The 24,211-nt window shown below is 28.0% G+C and overlaps 1 protein-coding gene across 4 annotated transcripts in view; it reads left to right on the top strand.

Moving 5' to 3' along the window:
* The window catches only part of LOC122503292 (fibroblast growth factor receptor substrate 2), a 102,066-nt gene that overhangs the window by 33,338 nt on the left and 44,517 nt on the right, over positions 1-24,211 (top strand). The window lies entirely within an intron of this gene.

A 24,211-nucleotide genomic window follows, 5' to 3' on the forward strand; every position in this document is an offset into this window, starting at 1 on the left:
AATATTTTCAGGGAATATTCCCTAATATTCATTCAACATTACCTCGGAATATTCCATTAATATTACGGTGGAATATTGCCTCAACATCATCCTGGAATATTACTTCGAAATTACCGTGGAACATTCCCTCAATGTTATTTTGGAATATTCCTGTGGGGCGGACATTTTAATTTTACTTTAAGATCCCTGGAACATTCCACTAGAATATTCCGAATATGAAATGTAATATTCCCTTCATTCCGATGGGTTAGTCGAAAAAAAGGACACCTCGAATTTTGGTTGAAAAAGAGGACACCTCGCATTTTAGTTGAAAAAAAGGACACGTCGAAAATATTCATTTTACATCAACTTTCGTTTGGCGATACTAGTAGTGATGCATTACGAGCGAATATCGAGAATCTCGCGAAAAATACAATGAAAACAATAATTGAATGTTACAGTTTCATCTCTTTCCTTTTATGAAAGGACAAAGTCTCGTTATGCATCACTAGGCGATACTATGTGTAATGTAATTGTTTTTTGTAATAGAAGATTTAAGAACATATTATCTTCATAGTTTTTTGAGCACAAAATATCATAAGTCAATTACTTTACACATATCGTTCACTCCAAGTGGAATGTACGTATGTTTAAAGAACATTTTAGAAGTTACGTATCTTCCACGTTCAGTGAAGAAACCACGTATCTTTCTGTTCCGTGCAAAAACTACGTATCTCTGTCAGTCACTTTAGAAGATCTACATTTTATTATTATTATTATTATTTTTATTATTATTATTATTTTGAAGTTAATATTTTGTTATGAAGTAATAATTTTTTCAAAAGTTGATGCAATAAAATATATATTTTTTAAAATAATTTAATTTTTTTTCTTAAAAATATTAGAATATTATTAGAAGTTTTTAAAGCGACTGACAGAGATAAGTAGTTTTTGCACGGAACAGAAAGATACGTGGTTTCTTTACTGAACCTGGAAGATACGTAACTTCTAAAATGTTCTTTAAACATACGTACATTCCACTTGGAGAAAACGATATTATCGTCAAACAAAAATGCATTTAAAATTAACATTTTCGAGGTGTCCTTTTCTTCAACTAAAAAGCGAGGTGTCCTCTTTTTGAACCAAAATTCGAGGTGTCCTTTTTGTCCACTAACCCAGTGATAAAATTATTCCATTTAATTGACTTAAGTAATTTGTATTTGGTTCAAATAATTATTTATTTGATACCATAAATTAAAATATTTGCGTCCAGTAAATATTTACTTAGTTCAAATAAATAAAAATAAATAAGTAAAAACAAATAAGTTTAAATACAACCGAACGAGCGTTAGCGAGTGAGGTATATGTCGCTAGTAATTAAGTAATTAAAAAGCTTTTTTGAATTTTAGTATATTTATTAAATGAACATATTTTACATTGACCTTTTTGACACTATAATATTCATGATAATTTCTTGAATTTTTTTAATCCTACTTTTACGGTTTCAAATTTTTTTTGAAAAATTTATATCACAATACGATTAATTAATTTAGATTCTAAATTAAATAGAGATTAAAACAAGACCAAGAGCGCTAATAAAAGTTAATTAGTTTTCGAGAAATTAAAAAATTACGAAAAGCATGCAAAATCCAGTATTTTTTTTGTATCTGACAGAATAGTCAACGAAAATTCTTCGATCAGGTGTCAGGCTTTTCATAATTTCATTAGCTTTCAGGAAAAAAATACGAAAATTTTTTGTCATTCTTATTTTCTACGTTTTAAACATTTTTCCACTCATGAAAAAAGGGCGTCCTGATACTCACGGACGGTAGTGTATATATATATATATATATATATATGTGTGTGTGTGTGTGACCTGGTCTATGAAAAGGGACCTTATGTATCAAAAAATCATTTTCCACTTTTTTGTTGATTCGGATAGAGTTTGAAACGCTTTTTAAGATGGTGAAAACCAAAAAGTCATAATTTGTTTAAAAATTTTTTAAAAGTTTGTTTAAAGTCAAGAGAAACAAGAGTACAAATACGAAAAAAATGATTTTTTTGTTTGCATACAAATGAAAATAACGAAGACGATAATTTGTTCATATTTAGAAAAGTTGACAGTTTTTTTTGACAGCTGTCAACTGTCAAAATTAAAATTTGATATCAAATTCGTAATCAGCGACCTCGAAAACCTTATTACTGTATTTTTTATTAAAAATGATCACTTTTTAGATAGTTGAATTGGCAGCTGTCAACTGTCAATTTATCATTATTTTCGTAATCAGAAATATTAAGATGTTGCTATTTGGAAAACTTAGATTATTTTTTCTATGTTTGGGGATTTTGTTATTAATTTATATGAAAAATTATTTAAAAAGTGTTGTTCATTACTTATTTGTACGTTTTTTATTTTGATACTGTGATCCACACTGAAGAAAATAAGCCATACTAGATTAAAAAATATTAATTTTTAAAAAAGTTACAAGGGTTTTTCTAAGTTTAAACTTTAACTGCTGTTTTCGCACGTATAAGGTCCCTTCGAGGGGGTGATTACTGGTTAAAATAGGTGCGTTTTCGTTGCCTGCACTAAGTGTAACTTTTACACCACCTCAAGAGTAGATGCAGAAAGTGTAGCGAAATGTATGGTAAAATTACGTCACATCCGGCAAAGAGAACAGCATAGTGCAGGTTAGGTGTTAAAGTGTAAGAAGTACAGGCAACGAAAACATACCTAATGGTGTACACTCTAACCCTACTGAAATAGAACGACTGTAAATACGAGCGTAAATATGACTGTGAATACGACCTTAAATACGGGCCTCTGTAGGGTAGTGTAATTGAAACAGCAAATACAGCCGTATTTATGCCTGTATTTACGGTCATATATGAATACCATTTTTTTAAAATATATATATATATGTTACCGGCAAAACCCGAAGACCAGGCAATTCGCGAATTGCCTAAGTTTATAGGAATTATCCGAAATTCCTGGTGATTCATAGGCATTTACGAAATTCCTAGTCATTTCTCGAATTACTACTTGTATGCAAATTTTCAGAAAAATCGGCGTCTGTCGGTTCCCTAGTGTTACTTGTGAATATAACTGTTTAATTACTACAAAGCGTTAGATACTTATTGATTCATATTTGATTACTTATTTCTAGATATATACTGTGTAAAGTGTTTGTTTACATTAATTCACGGCTTATTATTATCAAATTTTCAATTTGCCTAAATCGGCTTCGTCATTTCGCGATTTGCCTAGGCAATTCTCGAAATGCCTAACATTTTCAGGAATTATCCGAATTTCCTGGCGATTCATAGGAATTTCGGAATTTCCTAGGCATTTCGCGAATTGCCTGGTCTTCGGGTTTTGCCTGTAACATATATACACGGAGAGAAATCTGTTGCTCTTAGCGCATGAGCAGGCCGTACTAAAAGCGCATACACACTACCATGCGTAAGTTGCAAGAAATCCATGCTGATTTTTCATGGATTTGAGCAACTGTGGCACAAGTGGGCACAAAGCTGTGCGAACCCTGCTTAAAAAATTTGATAGGATTTGATAGAAAAAAATTTCTATACTTTACAATCCGTTTTCTGAATCCGTAAAATTGGGCATATTGAATAAGATTCTATCATTTATTCTGGATAGAGAGTCCATCAAAATGAAAACTTATACTTGATTGGATTTGATAGAAAGAAGTTTCTATACTTTACTATCCGTTTTCTGAATCCGTAAATTTGGGTTTATTGAATAAGATTCTATCAATTATTTTGGATAGAATGTCTATTAAAATAAATACTTGTACTTTATTGGATTTGTTAGGCAGAAGTTTCTATACTTTACAATCCGTTTTCTGAATCCGTAAATATAAGTATATTGAATAAGATTCTATCAATTGTTTTGGATAGAAAATACCTATCAAAATAAATACTTGTATTGGATAGAAAGAATTTTCTATACTTTACTATTCATTTATGAATCCCGAAATTAGGGCATACCGAATAAGATTCTATTAATTGTTTTGGGAAATAAGCCTAATGGAATGAATACTTCTATTTGATAGGATTTAATAGAAAAAAGTTAAATAAGATTCTATCGTATTCGAACGGTTCTCTAATAAACCTAGAGTATGTTCACGTAACTTTCATTTTCACTCAAAAAATTTTCACTTTTAAAATATCATTAAATCAATTTTTACTTGCAATATCACCCAAAGAATTTTCACTTTTAAAAGATTCATAATTTTATTTTTGGAAACAAATTTTCACTTTTAATTTCACAAAAAATATTTTGACTTTCAATTTTAGAAAACACATTTTTACTTTGAATCAAAAACTTTTTACTTCTAATTTCACAAAAAGTATTTTCACATTCACTAAAAAAACTTTCACTTTGAATTTCATGCAAAATATTTTCACTGTTGCAATATGTTTAAAAATTATATGCAAGCTTTACAAGTAAAAAAATAGCCACATTGGTTTTTAGAGGCCAAAAGTAAATATTTCTCTGATTGATATTTTTTAAATGACGAATAGACCATTATACTTAACAAAATAAATTTTTTAATATCAATTCTATGAGGATTTAGCTTTAACAAACTGCCTTGGTTGTCCACGTTTAGTGTATACTTTTTTAATAAAGTGATTTATTGTAGAAACTGTACCTGTTGTGCAGTTGTTACAAGTGATGATGAGAACGGATAATTTTTAAAAAATTCGAAACAATATTAGAGCTGCCATCTTTATGACACTGTCACGCACTATTACGTTGAGTCAAAAATTATGAATAATTAATAAAAGTTGTTATAAGAAATTATTTGTCTTCAATTTAGAAATGTTATAGATGATTCTTAGTATTGTAACAACCGACATTCACTTTGTGCAGTTGTTACAATTTACACGCTGTCACTCAAATGCTTCTAGTTAATTAAATAATAGATATAGAGCTAAATAAATTATGGCCTTTTAAAACTAGATAATATACCTTTGATTTAATCGTTTGACCAAACAAATTGGAGTTAAACTCTGATCACTGTAACTGATTTTATCAAAATTTTAACAACTGCACCTAGTTTCCCCTACGGAAAAATTTATAAACATATACACTGTTTGAATCTTTAATAGATTTTCTATTAGGCTGCGTCTACAACAGAAAAAATAATGTGTAGAAAATTGTGTAATGTATAGTGTAATTGACCCTGACAGTTGGCAGTGCTAAAGACAATACACATTACACTACAAATTACACATTATTCTACACATTATTTTTTTCTATTGTAGACGCAGCCTTAAAAATGTCAAAAAGTCTATCATACTCAATATTTTGTTTTACTGAATCATTTTCTACGCACGCACATATATAAATCCTTTTACTATTGTTCAAGAAATGTCAATATAAGTTTATGTCAATTACCTGTTATTTATCTATTTATAAAAAATTTTAAGTAATTAAATAGAAAATTAAATTAAATTTTTAATAAGTTTATCAAACTGCTAAGGTAAAAATTTCTACGTATTATTTCAATCAAATTTTCAAAAATACTTTTAGATAAAATTTTGTTATTTAGTTCAACAAAATCAACACAACAATATAGTAATATATTATCAATACAATAAATCTACATTAATCTACATCTACACTCATGTTTTATGTTGTTTATGCTCGCTATATATATTTATTAAGGGGACTTTCTGGTACACAACTGGTAAAAAAACTTTTTGGGTAAATCATGAAACTATAAATTTTTCGAGTTAAATATTATTTTATTAAATTAAATTTTTTATTAAACTTTTTTGGACTAAACTTCGTATCAACAAATTTTTACCGTCATTATTTCACTTGTACACACTATTATTAGTCATTTGATAAAATAGAAAAAATGAAACAATCAAAAATAGTATAAATAAAACATAAAACGCCTGCCAAACTATCGAAACACCATTTACTGCAAGAGAGAGAACCTCGAAGAGAACCCTAAGACTAAATACGTTTTCGTTCTGAAACCAAGATGATACTCAAATTCAAAGAAGTGACAACATTGGAAAAAGAGAAATATTTGACAACATTGCTTTTTCAATTTTTCGAGGTTTAAAAAAATTCATTGATTCAAAGAACCCTTGCAAAAAAATTCCTTATATTTCATCTTCGACGAGCCAGGTAGTCCCAAGCGAGTCCAGGTCTACGTTAAATTACTTCTATATGATATCGGTCCAATGTCAACCATTGTAATTGTAAAGAGCCATAAAACTTTCTAACTTATTTACTTGGAAGGATAGTGATGCTTACTGATAGAAAAAGATTGTTTGTATAAAAATATAAATTTAATTTCTTAAACATTTTGTTGCTATTGATACAAAGTCATTTATTCATCAGTAAATAAACGTTATAGTTAGAATAAATGGTTATCTCTTATAGGTGGAAAATCATTTGTTTACGAGGATTGAAATTTAGAAATTATTGTTAACTTTTTATATTATTTAATTAATATTACTTTTTAATAATATCACTCAGAAAATATTATTTTTCAAAATTTGAAAACGCAGTATTTTTACTAATAAAATAACTAGAATTTTTATTGAACAAACTATCATTTTTAAAAATTTTTAATATGCATAAAAAACATTAAAAAGAATTTTTTTTTAACCGAATTTTGATATCTTCGAAATATTATTTAAGAGAAATTCCATTAGAGAAATTTTTTAAATTACATAAATTCCACTTTACTAGAATTTAATTTAACAGGATTTCTGTTTAATACAATTCCTATTTGTTATAATGTTCATATGCTAGAGATTTTAATTAGTACAACTTTTATTTGACCAAATTTTCATATAAGCAAATTTCCACTTTCCGTACATTTTAAACTTAAATAAATATATTTGATAAATTTCTATCAAATTTTTAAATAATATAAAAATTGTATAAAATAGAAATTTTGTTCAATTAATTTTTGTCCAAGTGAAATTTATGTAATATATACAAATTTTTTAAATAGAACTTCTTTTAAATAACACAGGCACCTAACAAAATAAAAATTCCGTGACCCAGAGGACAGACCTTCATATTCCTACGTTTTTGGTGTCTGAAAACTAATAAAAATAACAAAACTAATAACAAAATTGCAGTATAGAATAATAAGGATCCTAAAAATTAGTATAACTTTGAGTAGTATATATGATTTGATTGACATTTTACATAAATCTTTTGATAGGAATACATAATATTTTTTGAAGAATAGGATTTGATAGAATGTTAATAAAATCAACATGGAAGAACAGCATAAGAATTTTTAGTGAATATGTTTTGATTAATACTCCATACAAATGTGTTGATAGGATTGCATAAGAATTTTTAAAAGATAGGATTTGATAGAATATTAATAAACTCAATATCATAGAAAAGTATAAGAATTTCGAGTGAATAGCATTTGATTGACACTTTTTACAAATTTTTTGATAGGAATGAATAGGACTTTTTGATGGTTGAAATTTGATAGAAAATTAATGAAACCAATATCATAGAAAAGTATAAGAATTTCGAAAGGATAGGATTTGATTAACATTCTATACTAATCATCCGATAGGAATGTATAAAATTTTTTGAATGATAAAATTGGATAGGATGATAATAAATTCAATACGAAAGAATAGTATAAGAATTTCGAGTGGATAGGATTTGATTAACATTCTTTTCTAATCTTCTGATAGGAATGCGTATAAAATTTCTTAAAGGATAAAATTGGATAAGATGATAATAAATTCAATACGAAAGAATAGTATAAGAATTTCGAGTGGATAGGATTTGATTGAACTTTAATCTATTTATTTGATTAAAATTTATTAGAATTCTAGTTTGAAAGATTTTGATTGAATTCCAATTGGACGTTCTTGATAATAAAGTATTTAAATTTCATGTAGTATTGTATTTGATTCTAATTTTATCCAAATGTTTGCTTTAGTTTGATTAAAATTCGCACATAGTATTCAAAATGATTGGAATTTTTGTATTTTATTAATTTTGATTAAAATTTCAATTCCTGTCTTATAGAAATGTTATCCAATCCTATACATTTTAATAATTTTTTTAAGCAGGGAAGTTAGCACCGGCTTTTGCAAAATTAGGTACAGACGTCTATGCGAAAAGCGAACCAACATGTCTCTAGCATTATTCGTAACACATTTCTCTCCGTGTATATACCCCCACAGCACCGAAACTTTCCTAAAAATTTATTAAATATTTATTTGCAATATTCGGCATATTTAACTGAAAAGTTTAGTGAAAATTGTACTTTACACAACTTTCAATAAACATTGCAATTACATATTCCGAACATTGCAAGTGAATATTTAATAAATTTTTAGGAAAGTTTCGGTGCTGTGGGGGTATATATATATAATGAAACATTAATTATTATTAATTTAACATATTAAATATAATATTGCAACTAAAATAAATATTATTTAAGGTAAGTATTGAAATACGATTTATTCTTCCCTACTGAAAATCTCTGTATAAGATCTTGTACAAGAAAATGCACACGTTCAGCAGCTGAACTTGTACAAGAAAATGTACAATTTCTTGTATACGGATTTGAAACAAGTTCTTGTATTGGAACTTGTACAAGAAAATGTACAATTTCTTGTATACGGATTTGAAACAAGTTCTTGTATTGGAACTTGTACAAGAAAATGTACAAGAAAATGTACAGACTTGTACAGACTTGTACAAGAAAAGAAACTAGTACAAGAAAATGTATATGATCTTGTACGGGTTCATGTACAAGTACTTGTACATATGAACACGTTCATGTTCTTGTACATTTTCTTTACACATTATTTTTAAGTTGTAAAAATTATAGCTCGCCGTGCGCGAGCTTTCTCGGTATCTAATGCTCACGGTGCGACGCGGGCTCTCGCTTGCCTGACGATTGCCTTTACCAAGGAGGGTTTCCTAAACACAACATTTAATTAAAAAAACAATTTCTTTATAAAATCAATATTTATATATTTATATAATTATAATAATTATAATATAATATATTATAATAATATATATTATAATATATTATATTATTATAATATAATAATATTATTATTATATTATTATTATTGTATATTATAATATATTATGTTATTATAATTATTATAATTTATATTTTTATATTAATTAATAAAATAAAAATATTTACTAGGGGGACATAGTCGAGGTCGGCCACCTTTTTGACTTTTGTGTATAACTTTTTTTTAAAAATGAATTTGGACAATTGAAGTATATGGTTGGAAAGTCCTGTTTAATAGGAACATCTTTTCTGTACAAAGTAAATTGATTGGTTTTAAAATGAAAAAGTTATAAAGATTTAAAAAAAAATTTGTAGTCAAGGTTGGTCCTTACAGTCTAGGTCGGCCATGTTTAAAATTCAAAGGGCATTAATCGTTAAAAAATAAAATAACATGTTTGGAGTTACGGAAAATTGATTCTTTATTGTTTACAGTTTGTAACTTAATGAAATAACAAAATAATAAAAATAAACAACATAAAAAAATGAATATAAATAAAAAAAATTTTGCACTAAAATATTAATAAAATTAAATAAAAATATTAATAAAATGATCAATTATATTATGAGTTATACAGAATTGCAGTTTTTGCAAATGAAGTAGCTCGTCCTCACCTTTGCGCATTTTAAACACAGAGTGGCCGACCTTGACAGTAAGTAACATTACCGAATTGTTGTAACCATAAAGAAATACGTTTCGGGATTCGATTTTTTACTTTGTTTTCCTTTCAACCATGAGTCCCACAAATTTTCTGCATACTTCCCTTAACGATTCAATTTGTTTTTTATCTTTTATTAATGGTTTTTCACATTATGCACAAAACTTTTTTTGAGCTTTTTTTGTACCGACGTCACAGAAAACACAATTTTCGATTTTCCGAAAATGTAATTGAACAAAAAGTTAGGTTTCACTAAGGCAAGCTTCGACAAATATGCGCGTAGGTGGCGCTAGTGAACTTGACAAAAAAACGCGAGTGGCCTACCTAGACAGTGGTCCAACCTCGACTATACTCCCCTACAAAATTTTATATAATATTTAGATTTTGGAATTTTTTTTATTATTACTGTTTATTTTATTAATAATAATTAATTATGCTATTATTATTAATAGCATAATATAAATATTGATTTTATAAAGAAATTGTTTTTTAATTAAATGTTGTGTTTAGAAAATCCTCCATGGTAAAGGCAATCGTCAGGCGGGCGAGAGCCCGCGTCGCACCGTGAGCATTAGATACCGAGAAAGCTCGCGCACGGCGAGACTAAAAATGATAGAACTTCTAAACTTTTAGAGAGTTCCGGTTTTTTATTTTTGCTATGGATTCATGAAAAGTCCCTCTTTATGATGCTATAAAAAAAGTATCCAAAATCGATTGCGAACATTGTTTATTTATAACATTAAAAATTAAAAATATAATTTGTTTAAACAAATTAAACTTTTTATTAATATTATATTTTTTTCTCGATAGTACATTTTATTATCTTTCTAACGGTACAAGTTTCATTAAAATCGGTTCAGCCAATTTCGAGAAATTGAATTTTTTCTAAAACGGTGCAAAAAAGTTTAATTGTTTATAAAAATTACAAAAATTAAAATTTTGAAAAATTGTTTGGAGGTGTTATTAGTGACATCATGGACTATCAAAATATATAAGTATCATTTATGTTCATTAACCAAAAGAAAATAAGGGGCCACTTCAGAAATTCTTACCCATAGAAATTACAAATTATACTGACAGTGGTACTCTGAATGAAAGAAGAAGGCAGATTAAATGCTAAAACAGAAAAAATGCTGGACTCTGGTAAACATTTCACCAGACGACGCATGAAAAAAAAATAATTAAAAATTTTGTAACTTTTTCAATAATACAGAAATCGACTTAAAATTTGATGGGTATATTCTTGAATAGTTGTAGAATCAATTAAAATTATTTCCAGAAAGTCGATTTTTTTGACGCAATAAAGGAGGTTCCCCCCTTAAAAGTATTATTTACAATTTAATTATAATGAAATAAGCTCGAGAGTGATTATATTTTTTTGATGAAACAAAATATTCATTTAAAGTTGGTATTTAATTGTCACAAATTATTTCAAATTTCTTACCGGATTTTCAAACTCCTCCATCGTAAAGGTGCGCGATACCAATGAAAATAAAAATAGTCACACGGAAAAAAATTTTTACTGTGGGATACAGCTAATTTTGAAAATAAATAATATAAAGAATCTATGCAACTAATTCAGTGAATGATTTCCAATGCAGTAGTCAAACTGTTTCTCTGATATAGAGAAAATGAATATAACTGGTCAGCCATATTGGAAATATTTGACAGTTTACCATTTTCATAGAAATTTCTCTAAAATCACAAATGTCAAATTTACATTTCTTACCTCTAAATACGTCTTAATTTACTAATTTTACATTTTATTAGTTATAACATAAAAAATATAATTAATAGAATTTGAATATACGCTTTGAACATTAATTTAAAAATGTTTTCATTCAAGTGTTATTTTGAGGTTGTGTTGTTTTCAAAAGGTAACGCAAGAAATATCATTTTCGCTGGATCAGCGAAAATGGATTATCGATGGAGCCAAATCAGTGAAACTTATAGCTATTATAGTGAATGTTATCTCTACTTTAGTAGAACTTTTTTTAGCGTGCACTTTCTCATTGAAAAGTAATGATACCTGTACAAACTGTTTTATTTTTTATAATTTTGTTATTTAATAATTGATTTGAAATCGCTAAGAAAAAAATAAAAAAAATAAATAAATAAAAAATAAATAAAGAAAAATAAAATAAATACAAATAAAAAATACGTAAACAAAGTCAGTCAAAATTATTTCACGTGACGTTTACTGCCTGAGAGTTTGCGCATATTTTCTGCGCATCATTTTCCGCGACTCGTCGACGAAAATTTCTTTCAAAGTGTTACAATAATTCTACGACCATTTTCCGCTACTAGGTTTATAAAAAGTCCTCAACTTTTTTCAGAGAATTTCTGCTAAAAGCGAAGAGTATTTCAAAAAGTCCGTAAAGTTTTTTTTCATATCCGAGAGTCTTCAATTAGTAGCTGAAAACTTCAGCGACTAATTTTTTCTGTGTGCGTTGACAGCAGACCGCTAATTTTCTTCCAGAAACTAGCAGTATAGACTCCAACATCTTTCGAAACTTCCATTACGTCTTTGTAACCAGTATTAATGCACTTGCTTCTGTGTCGGTCCATTTCCCAGAAAGTCTAGCACCTGTTTAAAAAGCGAGAAACTTTAGCACCTAAAATCCATACTTATTATTTTAATTATTTCATTAATTGTATCACTACTAATTTTTTTGTTATTTATCAAGATATCTATTAAAATTTTCTGGTAAAATTAAAGGTTAATTCCCGGTTTTTCAATTTTGAAGAAACATTGAAGGGTTCTAAATCAGTACTTTTGTTATATAATTGTAAATATAGCCAGAGAAAAGCTTCCTTAACAAATCGGGTCTAAGCAGATTACATTCAAGAGCTCGTTTGCAAATTTTATATAGTTGAAAAAAAATTTCAAATATGCTCAATTTTAGAGATTTAAAATTCAAGATTAACTAAACCAATCAAAGCAAATTGATGGTTCTTTTGAATGAATTACCAAAATCACGTGGAATTTCCGGTTCAAATCGCATAATTATACTCTGAACATTGTTATTTTTAAGTTTTAATATCACGAAAATTATTTATTTCAATTATTACTGTCATGCTTTATGCAAATGCTAATTATTATTTTTAAAGAATGTTTTCTTATACCACAACCTTTTGATGGCCCTGCTAATGATGGTCCTCCACTTAGTTGCTTATCTGCTATTAAAGCCATTTCAGTTGATAGCCCTGCTGATTATGGTCCTCCACTTAGCTGCTCATCCACTGTTAAAGCCAATGCAGTTGATGGCCTTGCTAGTGATGGACCTCCTGCTGTTAAGGTAATTGCAGTTGGTGGCCCCGCACTTGACTTTGCTTTGGATCGCCGTCCAATTGGTGGCCTCGGTAATATATTTGGTGTATGTAATGTATTTGGTGACGGCTGTCCAGTTAGTGATCCTTCTGCTGGTAGTTCTCCAGTTGACAATTCTGCTGTTAATGGTCCTTCTGCCGGATCATCAGCACCGTCAGTTTGTCTTATCTCATCCAGAGTAGTTGTTCGATTTACTAAATTATTTATATCGTCCTTCGATAAAAACATTAATTTTTCGGTGCCTAAATACAAACTTTTTTTCAATTTGTTCAAGTTCAATAAATTATTACATAGAATTAGGATAAAAATTAATTATAAATAAATATGATACATATGTAATATTATTAGGGTAAATGCACTAGTAGTCGGACACTTAAGTATATGACCTTATATTATGCTTTTTTTCTTAAAATAATAAATAGAGCAATTCCACGCCAAGTGATCATAAGAATTTTCGATGATTTTAGCAATATTAAAAATACTTTCAGAATTTGTTCCTTTTTATAGATGCATGGTTGCCACACAACCTGGAAAACCTGGAAATAGCATGGAAATTGAAAAAGGGTATGGAAAACCTGGAAATAGCATGGAATTTGAACGAATTTCTGGAATTTTTTTGGGTTAATGAAAGATATTAAGAAAAATTCCATTCAACATGTTATTTTTCTTTAAAAATATTAACATGCAATTTTCCTTTTCCATGTTATCTTCTCTTTAAATTAATTTAATTTTTTTTTAATTATTGACTAAAACTGTGAAAAATGTTGTTAAGATTGTTCTAAAAAAGGATTTTTTATCTTTATTAGTATTACGATTGTCAAAATTTTTTGTTACTAGTTGCTTTTTGTTCAAGATTTTGAACAAAGTTTAAAGATAAAAATTATTTAATTTAAACATGACTTAAATGTTCTAATTATGACTGATTCTTCTGAAAGTTACATTTTTGATATCTCGATTAATTTTATAGAATCTACTCTCTAGTAATATTATTAACCATTTTCATAGTAAAAATTTATATTATTTATAAGAGAACTCAATTTTTATGGTTTTTTTTTAAATAGTGCCAAAAAATACAATGTTTTTCTATCATTATGTGCATTTTAAAAATTTTTGAACCTCCGTTTTATATGTGATAAAAATGTTTAAATTTTGTCTTCAGTTTAAGTTAAAATTACTTCACGATGATTAATGATGTTTTTATACATTAAAAATATTATAAAAAAAATGTGAATGCACATTAAAATAAAGTTAATGGTCTGATGTTTAATTTTTCTATATAATATTTATAAAAAAGAGGAATATTATTGCTTTTATAAATATTTAAATTTTACATATTGGCCCGAGTAAAATTCAAAGAAGAAAGACTTTAATATATTCAAATTAATTTTGCGCAATTTAAATTCTTACTTTTGAGTATAAAATAAAGTAGTTTCAATAGAAAAACCCATATAATTTAAAAAAAAATAAATTGAAAAATCGAATATCAAAAGTATCACTTACAGAAAAATAAACATAAAAATGCCTGTGATTTTAACTGTTTAAGAGAACATTAATTTATAACTACATAATAATGAATATTGTTAACACTGTTTTGTAAAATACTTGTTTTTTCATCACAAATAATTCCTAAATTTGAACCTGGAATTTTTAATATTTTTAACCTGGAAAACCTGGAAAAAGCCTGGAATTTTGAAATCTAGATTTTGTGGCAACCATGAGATGGAATAAAAGTGTATAAAAGTTTTTTCAAAATTTTTTGAGTTACCTCTTACTCAAAATTTTGGTCGGTTTTTCAAAAAAGGCACATAACTTTTTTCTTGTTAACCGATTAAGATAATTTTTTTTGGAAAATAGTCATAATAAGAAGTACTTTAAAGAAAAAAATAAAAATTAAAAAAAAATTTTTTTTGCCCGAAAAAAATTTTAAAAAATTGTTTGAATTCAAATTTTGAAAAAAATATATCTTCGATTTGAAAATTTTTTTTTGGTAAATATCGTCAATAAAGTAAAAAATACTTCCTGTAAATTTAATTATAGGACAACAGTAACTTTACGAGAAAAAAAATTAAGTGTCCAGCGCGGCGTGCCGGGACTTGTGCATGTATTTACTTATGGCGGCGCAAGTTTTGTTTTAAATCACTGTACAGGTCACAATTCTTTACCAAAACGCTTTTTCTTTTTTTCTAAATCTTCGTAATTAAATTCTCTATCGATCTCTCGAGCCTTATTTTTGAATTTTTGTTTTTAAACATTTTTTAAATAACAATAAGTATTAAAAAAATCATAAAATCGTAAAATATATTTTTTTAGTTTTATTGATTAAGAAAATTATTTTAAAAACCTATAAAAATAATGTTTGATTGATAAAAAATAAATTAATAAAACACTTTTTAATTAATTAATTGTTGTTTTTTTATAAACTGTACTTAGACCTAGAAATTACTAGTTTCTTCTCAAGTGTACAATTTTTCATGAGTATTTATCTTCTGATGATAAAAAACAATTATTTATTAACACATTGTTTAAACAATTAATTGTTGCTATTTTTTTCATAAACTATTTATACTTAGGGTAAGAAATTTATATATTGTTTCTTATGTACTTTTTTCATTTTTTCATAAGTTTCATTTGGGTTAGAAATTTTTCACAGCAAATGTGTTTTCAGACTGAGTCTCTCAAAACTTAACCTTCTTTCTGTGTAAAATTGTGAGTTGGTCAAATGGCAAGTTAGGCCTACCGTTTTCACTGTGTATATAAAAATTAAAAATTTCAAAATAAAAGATCCCATCGTTTGCCCACGATCGGACAAGGCTTAAAAATTGTTAATTTAGTGCTAGTTTCTTACAAAAAATTTAAAAAAAAATTGATCGATACATACATTGTTAAAAATGAAATTTTATTTTAAAAATTTTTAAATCTTATCGTAAATTATTAAGAAAAATTTTTTAAATATTTTAATTAAAAACTACGCCTGAAAACAAAACTTTTCATTATAAAAACGTCCAATTTGATTAATTTTAGACCGAGTTATAAGCATTTAAAAAAAAATTTACGTAAAAAACGTCATTTTTCAAAAATCTGTATCTCCTGAACCGCTTTATGTAAAGTTTTGTGAAATGAAATTTCATATAAAAATATTAAAATAAAAATCTTAATCTATCATGAAGATCATGAACAATTGAATTTCAATGTAGTGGACAGAGATTTAAACTCAAGTAATTAAATGTGCTGTAAAATTTTGTAATAAACAAAAATCATTCCAAATGAAAAGATTATTAAATTATTAATTTATAAATAATTAATAGATGAAAATAAAAATCTGTATTGAAGAAGAAGAATTTGGGAGAATGAAATTTTAGAAAATTAATTTCACGACATAAGATATCATTAACAAAACTCTTTGAAATAATAAAGGAGTGTTTAAATTTTCTATTTATCAATTATGCAATTCTTTGGGTATTTTAGTTTTAAAAAAATATGAATTCACAATACCTAAAGTAATACTTTCTTTTTTTAATTTATCCAAAATCCTGTAAGAATTTACTTTGCTTAAAAATTAAATTAAAATTTTTCAATTAATTGCATTGTTTGAAAGGATTTAATTGAAAGTATTTTAAATAATTAAAGTAAATATTAAAAAAAATTGTTTCGTTCCTTGAAAAAGCAGTTTAATTTTCAGATATCCAGTACAATGGTTTGCTTGTTTGGTTATCAATTAATATTTCTCCATTGTTGTTCACGTATCCAGAGATCGAGAAATCTCTACTGTCATTCATTATTATTTATTTTTTTACACATAAAAATCAAAAAAGCTAGCTATAATACCCGTTGCGACCACGTGTACTTTTCTTCTTCTTCTTCTTCTTCTTCTTCTTGTTACTACCTTTGGGGGGTAGCGAGGATGTGGCTTCGAATGATCAGGCCAATTCTTACCACGTGTACTTTTGAAAATCCTCGAACTGAATGTGTGTTGCAGGGAGTAAGACTAAGGAGACTGAACTAATGCTATGGAAGTGAAACCATTCGTCGCATTGAAACTATACGTAAGACCGAAAATTATGGTTTTCGCGCATGCGCACATGCAATACATTTGTCTGTCTTTCTCAGTAACTCAGATAACTGAGAAAATCATGACAAGCTACAAGTTGAGAAGGTTATGTTTAATGTTTGTGAATGTTGTGCGTTTCAGGAATATTATTAATAATAACTATTAATAAATTTAAAAAAAAATTAATTTAATAAATATATATGTGCATACAAAAATATATACTAAAGAGTATATTTTTCAGTGATAAGTAATATATTAATAATATAATGAGATATTTATAAATGTTCAGAATAAATTTTTTTGGTATATAACTACAAAGTGTTTTATTCTTTGTGGAAACAATTGAACAATTCATAAATAAATAATATTTACGAATTTGTAATTTACTTTAATTATATACTTTATAAATAAACAACTTTAAATGTCACATAAGAGTTATCAATAAGTTAATTTATTCGTTTGTCGATCATTGTAATAATTATGATGTTTTGCATCCTGGGATGCAACAAACCATAATTTTGTAATTTTATTTTAAGAATCATGTGTCAAAACGGTCAAAACACAACCATAACCTATTGATATGTTTTTGTTTTCTCACTTGTTCATATTTTACGATATAAAAAGAGAGGGCAATATGCGCATGTACTGCGCATGCGCGCGGAGCATAAGTTTTGTCATTCTGCGAGTATAGTTCCCCTACAGAAAAAGGTTTCATTTTTGAGAGACTTCACACAGTCAGTTCAGTCTCCTTAGTCTTACTCCCTGGTGTGTTGTTTGAGGCGGTGTTTACATGCTTGCGTTCGAACGCTGCGTTTTGCCTTGAATAATGAGACAGAGAAAGAAAGCCATATACTTCTATCCTTCTTACACTCACTGCTCAACGCAAGACGCGGCGTTTGAACGCAACCATGTAAACACAGCCTGATAGAAGGGACAAACGAGTCTGATTTCCGATGGACTTTTCTAATTAAAGCTCTATACACAATTTTCAAAATCTCATAAATTAAAATAAAAGCGTTTGGGCATGTTGACACCCAGGTGCTAACACCCAGTCACCAAAAAAGACAGCAGAGAGTAAAAATAAAACGTCAAAATTAGGTCAAAATGATAGGTGGGAGAGCAAACATAATTTTAAAATTACCTTACAGTGTTAGGTCAAATGGTAAACTTCACCTCAACATTAAGTCTGCATTTAGTTGCGTGCAAAAAATATGTGTAATTTGACCTTTTTTTTACCTACAAGTCAAAAGGGGACCATAAGGGAGCGTTCAGACGAACTCATGCAAAACTTATGCATGCAGGTTGCCATAGTAGCGTTCAAGAGTGAGAGAGATAGAATAATTTCCTATCTCTCTCACACTTGAACGCTACCATGGCAACCTGCATGCATAAGTTTTGCATGAGATCGTGTGACTGTACCCTAAAGGCTTTTATGATACGTCAAAATCTACTCTCTAAATCTGAATATGTGAAATTTCACTTATTGTACGTTATAAGTCGTCCTCTCGATCAATAAGTGCATATACACTTATAAATAAGTGAATTTTTCACTTATTCTGAGTGAAATTTCACTTATTATAAGTGTATATGCACTTATTGATCGAGAAGACGACTTATAACGTACAAATATGTGAATTTTCACATATTCAGATTTAGAGAGTATGTTAAATTTAACGTCTTTTTGACCTACAGGTTAAAAAGGGTCAAAATATATGTCAAAATTTAATCTAATTTTTGACATATAAGTCAAAAAAGGTCCATAACGATTGTTACATTATGTCAAAATCTATGTGTATTTTATCATATATTTATTGTAATTTATTATGATGCATTCATATTAAGAAAACATGATTTGAAATTTATAAAAAATAAAATATATATAAAAATACAGATAGGGGGTGGTGCGCAGGGGGGCACAGCCCCCCTAGTATATATATATATGTATATATGCATATATATATGTATATATATATGTATATATATATATATTTAGCCGATAGAAGAATTAATTAAGATAGACATTTAAAAAAAATTTCTTAGCTCTTTTTTTATAAATATGTAAAAAAAAATGTTTACCTATCTTAGTACACATTTGGAGATTAAAAATAATGGTTTGTTTTTAATTTTTATTTCATATCATAATCTGTAGATAGCACCCAAATCTTAAGATTTATCTCAAGATTGACAAATCGGAAACAAAAAATCCAAACTGCTTTTTAAAAAGGAAGGTGTCTTGCATAGAAATCCACCACCAATAATGAAAAATCGACTAAAATAAAAAAATAGCAGATTTTTCAATAATTTTTTTAAAACCCAGTAAAAAAAGCAGGATTGGAAGAGAGCGAATAGTATTGGCGGTGAGTTTCTGCCAATAAGTTTTCGCGTGATAACCGTATTGGGGGCATTCTGCCAATCCTGCTTTTTCACCGTCAATTCTGTCCTCTTGAATCTTTCGATTTCACATTTATTGACTCGATTTGGCATTTTAATCAAAAAGACTGATTGATTTAATGTGTAAAAATGCTGATAACGAACAGGAAATATAAAATTTTGTTAAAATGTAAATAAATGAAATGTGACAAACTGCTGGTCTATTACCATATGATTTAGGGTATTTTCTAGATTAGCGCTGTGACTTCTACTCACAGCTCCCTACGTCGAAAGCTCCCTAAATCATGTGGTAATAGATCAACAATACACACTCAAGTCGAGTCAATAAACGTGAAATCGAAAGATTCAAGAGGACAGAATTGACGGTGAAAAAGCAGGATTGTCAGAATGCCCCCAATACGGTTTTAACGCGAAAACGTATTGGCATAAACTCACCGCCAATACTATTCGCTCTCTTCCAATCCTGCTTTTTTTACTAGGAAATACACTATGTTTTTCACTATTTCTCTAGTCTGCAAAAAAGTTTTTTTTAATTTTTTGACTATTTTCTGGTGAATTCACACACAGGACATGCTAACAAACAAAACGATCTATTATACCTGTTACCTATTATCCATAAATTACCTAATAATTCTTTTGCAAATTGAAACCCCTCCACTTCTTTTATGTCAGACACTGTTACATACATTAGCACGAATGTTTTTACTGGTCGTAACAAAAAGTTGGACCCCACCATCCCCTTAAGGACTTACTTAATTTGTCAATAGCTCTTTATATTTATTGAATACTTTTTGAAAAATTTACTTTTATTTTTTACAATTGGTTATGAATACTTTAGGAGGTGTTTTTTGAAGCCTTAAAGAGTTAAAAAAATACTTTAGTCCGTTAAAAGAAACACTTTATATTATAATTCAACATTCGTTAATTTATTTAAATATTTGTAATTGTCAAATGAGGAAAGAAGGTAGATATTATTCTTACATGTCCCAAAGAGAACAATTTTTAAAATATGTTTCAGTTCTCAAATAAATTTTGTTTCATTCAGTCACAATATATATGACCTAAAATATTGTTATTCGTGATGAATTTGAAGCTAATCTATTTAGCTCTTATAAAAAAATGCAACACGCAATGTGGAAACACGCTGTGTGGAATAAAATGCATAAGTTAAATGTGCATCTTAACATCTCTTATGCAATGTGATCACAAAAACTCAAAATGAGATCAATATTACTATTTAAAATTGTACGAACTTTTTAAAATCGGAAGTGAAATGCGCGTGATAATAAAAATTGTAAAATAAAATTAGAAATTAAGATGTGAAATCGTTAAATTATCATTACCTACACGGAGAGAAATATCTGGGCTTTTTAGCATGAAGTTCTTCATACTACGATTGCAAGAAACCTATGCGATTTCGGTAAAAGTTTTCTGCAATGTGATTGGTCGGCCCAGGCTCTGGGCGTGGCCTAATAGCCAGTTGCAAGGGTCTAATACCGAAAAAGCATAGGATTCTTGCAATCGCAGTATACTTTCTTGCAGTCATAGTATACTAACATTTCATACTTTTAAAATACAAAGCATTCATGCTATAAACGATTGATTTTTCTCTCCGTGTATATATTGTTTCCCGGGTAGCCATTGAATTCTGGATCAGATCTGGAACTGATCTGGTTAGATCTGGGCCATATCTGGTAACCAAGTCTGTGCCAAAGCAGGTTTGGAACGCGGAACATGTCTGAAACGTGTATATAACCAGATTTGATTTTCTCTGTTGTTCGTATGGTAACAAGGCGTTCGACAGTACCTAGCGTGGGTTCTTGCTTTTTTCTGGTCATTGCTTTGCTGTTTATTATAACAGCTTTGCTTTTTGTAAAATTTGTGTTTTTAGTTGAAAATATATTTAATTTAAATACAATAATAATATTTTTATCTTTTGCAATTAATAGAATAGGCATTTTTCAAATGAATAAGGTTGTTTTAAAATAAATTACAAAAAGCAAAATTTAAGTTAAATTTAAATGTTTTAAATTGTTTATTTTATAATTTTTTCAATGTTTTTTTCATTTTAAGCTGGAAGAACTATGTACTTAAATACACACTTCTAAACACAGTATTTCATTTTTTTATTAAAGTCGTAGCTTATAATTATATTAAGAAAATTCCTAAACGCAGGGATTCGAGCACCTAACTATATATCGCAACGCAGGTTTTGATGACGTAGGGGACGCAAGATAAAACGCTTTAACCGCTCGACCATCTCGGAGGTCTGAGAATCTGGGCTTAGAGAAAAATTGCATTCAAAAAGCAGAGCAAATAGACTCTCTTTCTCTCTCTCACTTACTGAAACCCGAAAGAAAAGATAGTTAGAACCCCTGCGGTTCAGGGTTACTTTACGCGCTCATGCTACGTTTGGGAAATTCCAAAAAGTTGTTTATATAGTACATTTTCAGATTTCTCGGTTTTTAATTTGTAAGCCTATATTACTTGTGTAGAATAATAATTATAGAATTTATTGTAAATACAGGGATTTGTTTCCGAGTAAATATTTTCTAATATTAGGTTAAACAATTATAAATCTGAATTAAGTCCAATAGATACATTAAGTAACCAGCTGTTTAATAAAATAATTTTAAAAAGCATGCAGAAGGAAATGCTTTGTACTATAAGGGTCACAAAATATAAAATATAAATATTCGTGAAACGACAAGAACAATTATATTTTAATTGTGCTCTCTAAATTTGAATCAGTTAAAAATCACTGGGTTAACTAACAATAAATGACTGACATTTTACTTCTGCAATCAGTTAAAATTAACTTATTGTCAATGACAAAATTAATGGTTATCAGTAAAAAACAACTAAAAAATTGGTCAAATTTTATCAATCTTTCAGTGTATTACAAATTATTATTATTATGAATAAATATTCGGTATATTATTTTATAGTATATAATGAAAAAATTAATATTAAGAGCTACTCACTAATTAATCTCATTAAGCTTAATTAATAATTCTTATTTAATTATAATTGAATAAGTTAAATAAGTGTACTAAAATATGTTATTTTTAACTGACAATCAGATATGCTTTTCTGAAAATTAGTTATTTTTAACTAATTCAAATATAGAGAATGATAATTAAAATAGTAAAGAGAAATTTATAGCAATACAAAGTTAAAATTTCGGTTTTCTCTTAACATACTTATGTACGTCGCTATCTTTGTTTTCTTACCTGTTCAAGGGCTCAATCGGTTTCACCTTACCGACTTTTCATTATTTGTGCAATTGGTTTAGTACTTTTGGTACCTGCATATAGATAGAGCTGTTTAATTGGTAACCAAGTCTGCTTCTGCTTTGGACCATGTAAAATTCCAGATCCGTTCCAGATCTAGAATAACAGGTCTGCATCAGATCTGTACTTTGGTAGCGACTTGGATTTTGCTACCCGAATTCTTTAAATGGACTAAAAATTATCAGGCTAGTAGCTATCCAGCAAGTTATTCGGCTACTGGCCTATGCCTTTGTCTACTAGCCGGCTATTAGCAAATAGACTAGGCATTTAGCTAATGGCCTGATTTTTTTATCGGCCTACGACATATATATTAAATAGCACCAGTGAATTTACCGCACCTTGCTGTAACCCCGCAAGAAGCTCAAAGGTCAATTCTGATTTTTCATTTTTGTTAAACGCAGTTAATTTTCTTTGATGGAGCATATTCCATACAATTCTTACTGCAAATCTATTTTTTATGAGTTTAAAGAAAATTATTAAGCACCTGTCAAAATTAAGAGACCACTCATTTTCAGGTGAATGAAAAACATTTTAAAACAAACAATTTATTAAAACTAACATTTTTTTTATTTTTTGAATGATGATAAAATTTTGAAAAGAACAAGATCTTTCAGAAGTCATTTGGACAATATTTTATTTAGATATTTTTAAAAAATCATAATTTTTAATGTTTTACAAAAATTTGAATAACTTCTAAAATAATGAACGCTTTTTAATGATCTTAAGCTATTTTAAAGGATATTTTCAACAGAATGAGAATTACTTGTAGAAATTAATGTGTAATTATTTTCTTAGAAAATGCAGGTCGTAAAAGTTGGACCAAAAATATGCAAAAAATTTAAAACAATCTTATTATCAGAAAAATATTTTTTTAAATTCAAACATACATTTTTTATTGAATTTTCTTGAAAAATGACTTCTGAAGTATCTTGTTCTTTTCAAAATTTTAACATCTTTCAAAAAATAAAAAGAAAATAATTTTAGTTTCCATAAATTTTAAGTTTTAAAATGTCTTTTATTCACATTAAAATAGGTGGTCCCTCTATTTTGACCGGTAGTGTAATTTCCATAATACAAAACTTTTTTCATAATAAAAATTTTATTTGACTTTGTCATGCGAAGTCTTGTAAACTAATAGACCAAAATTTTTGTAAATTTTGGTGAAGCTGGTTAAAGTTAAGCTAGTCGTTAGCTTAACACCTCCTTAACACTGCATGTCACAGTTGGCTTGAAAAACCGGCACAATTTTGGGAACTTGTACTTGACAAAGTTAGGGAAATTTTGGCATATGAAGTACACCTGCCAAATTAAAAAAAATTTTTTTGTTCTTTATGTATACCACATTTGGGTTTTTACATATATGACAACCCCTTGCATTCTCCAAATTTCCCTAGATTAATCGACGCCGAGTCTTGGATGTTTAAATTCGAAGTTTCGAATATAAC

Source organism: Leptopilina heterotoma, unplaced genomic scaffold, assembly GCF_015476425.1.
Source record: "Leptopilina heterotoma isolate Lh14 unplaced genomic scaffold, ASM1547642v1 Lhet_256, whole genome shotgun sequence".
In the NCBI taxonomy this organism is placed as follows: domain Eukaryota; kingdom Metazoa; phylum Arthropoda; class Insecta; order Hymenoptera; family Figitidae; genus Leptopilina; species Leptopilina heterotoma.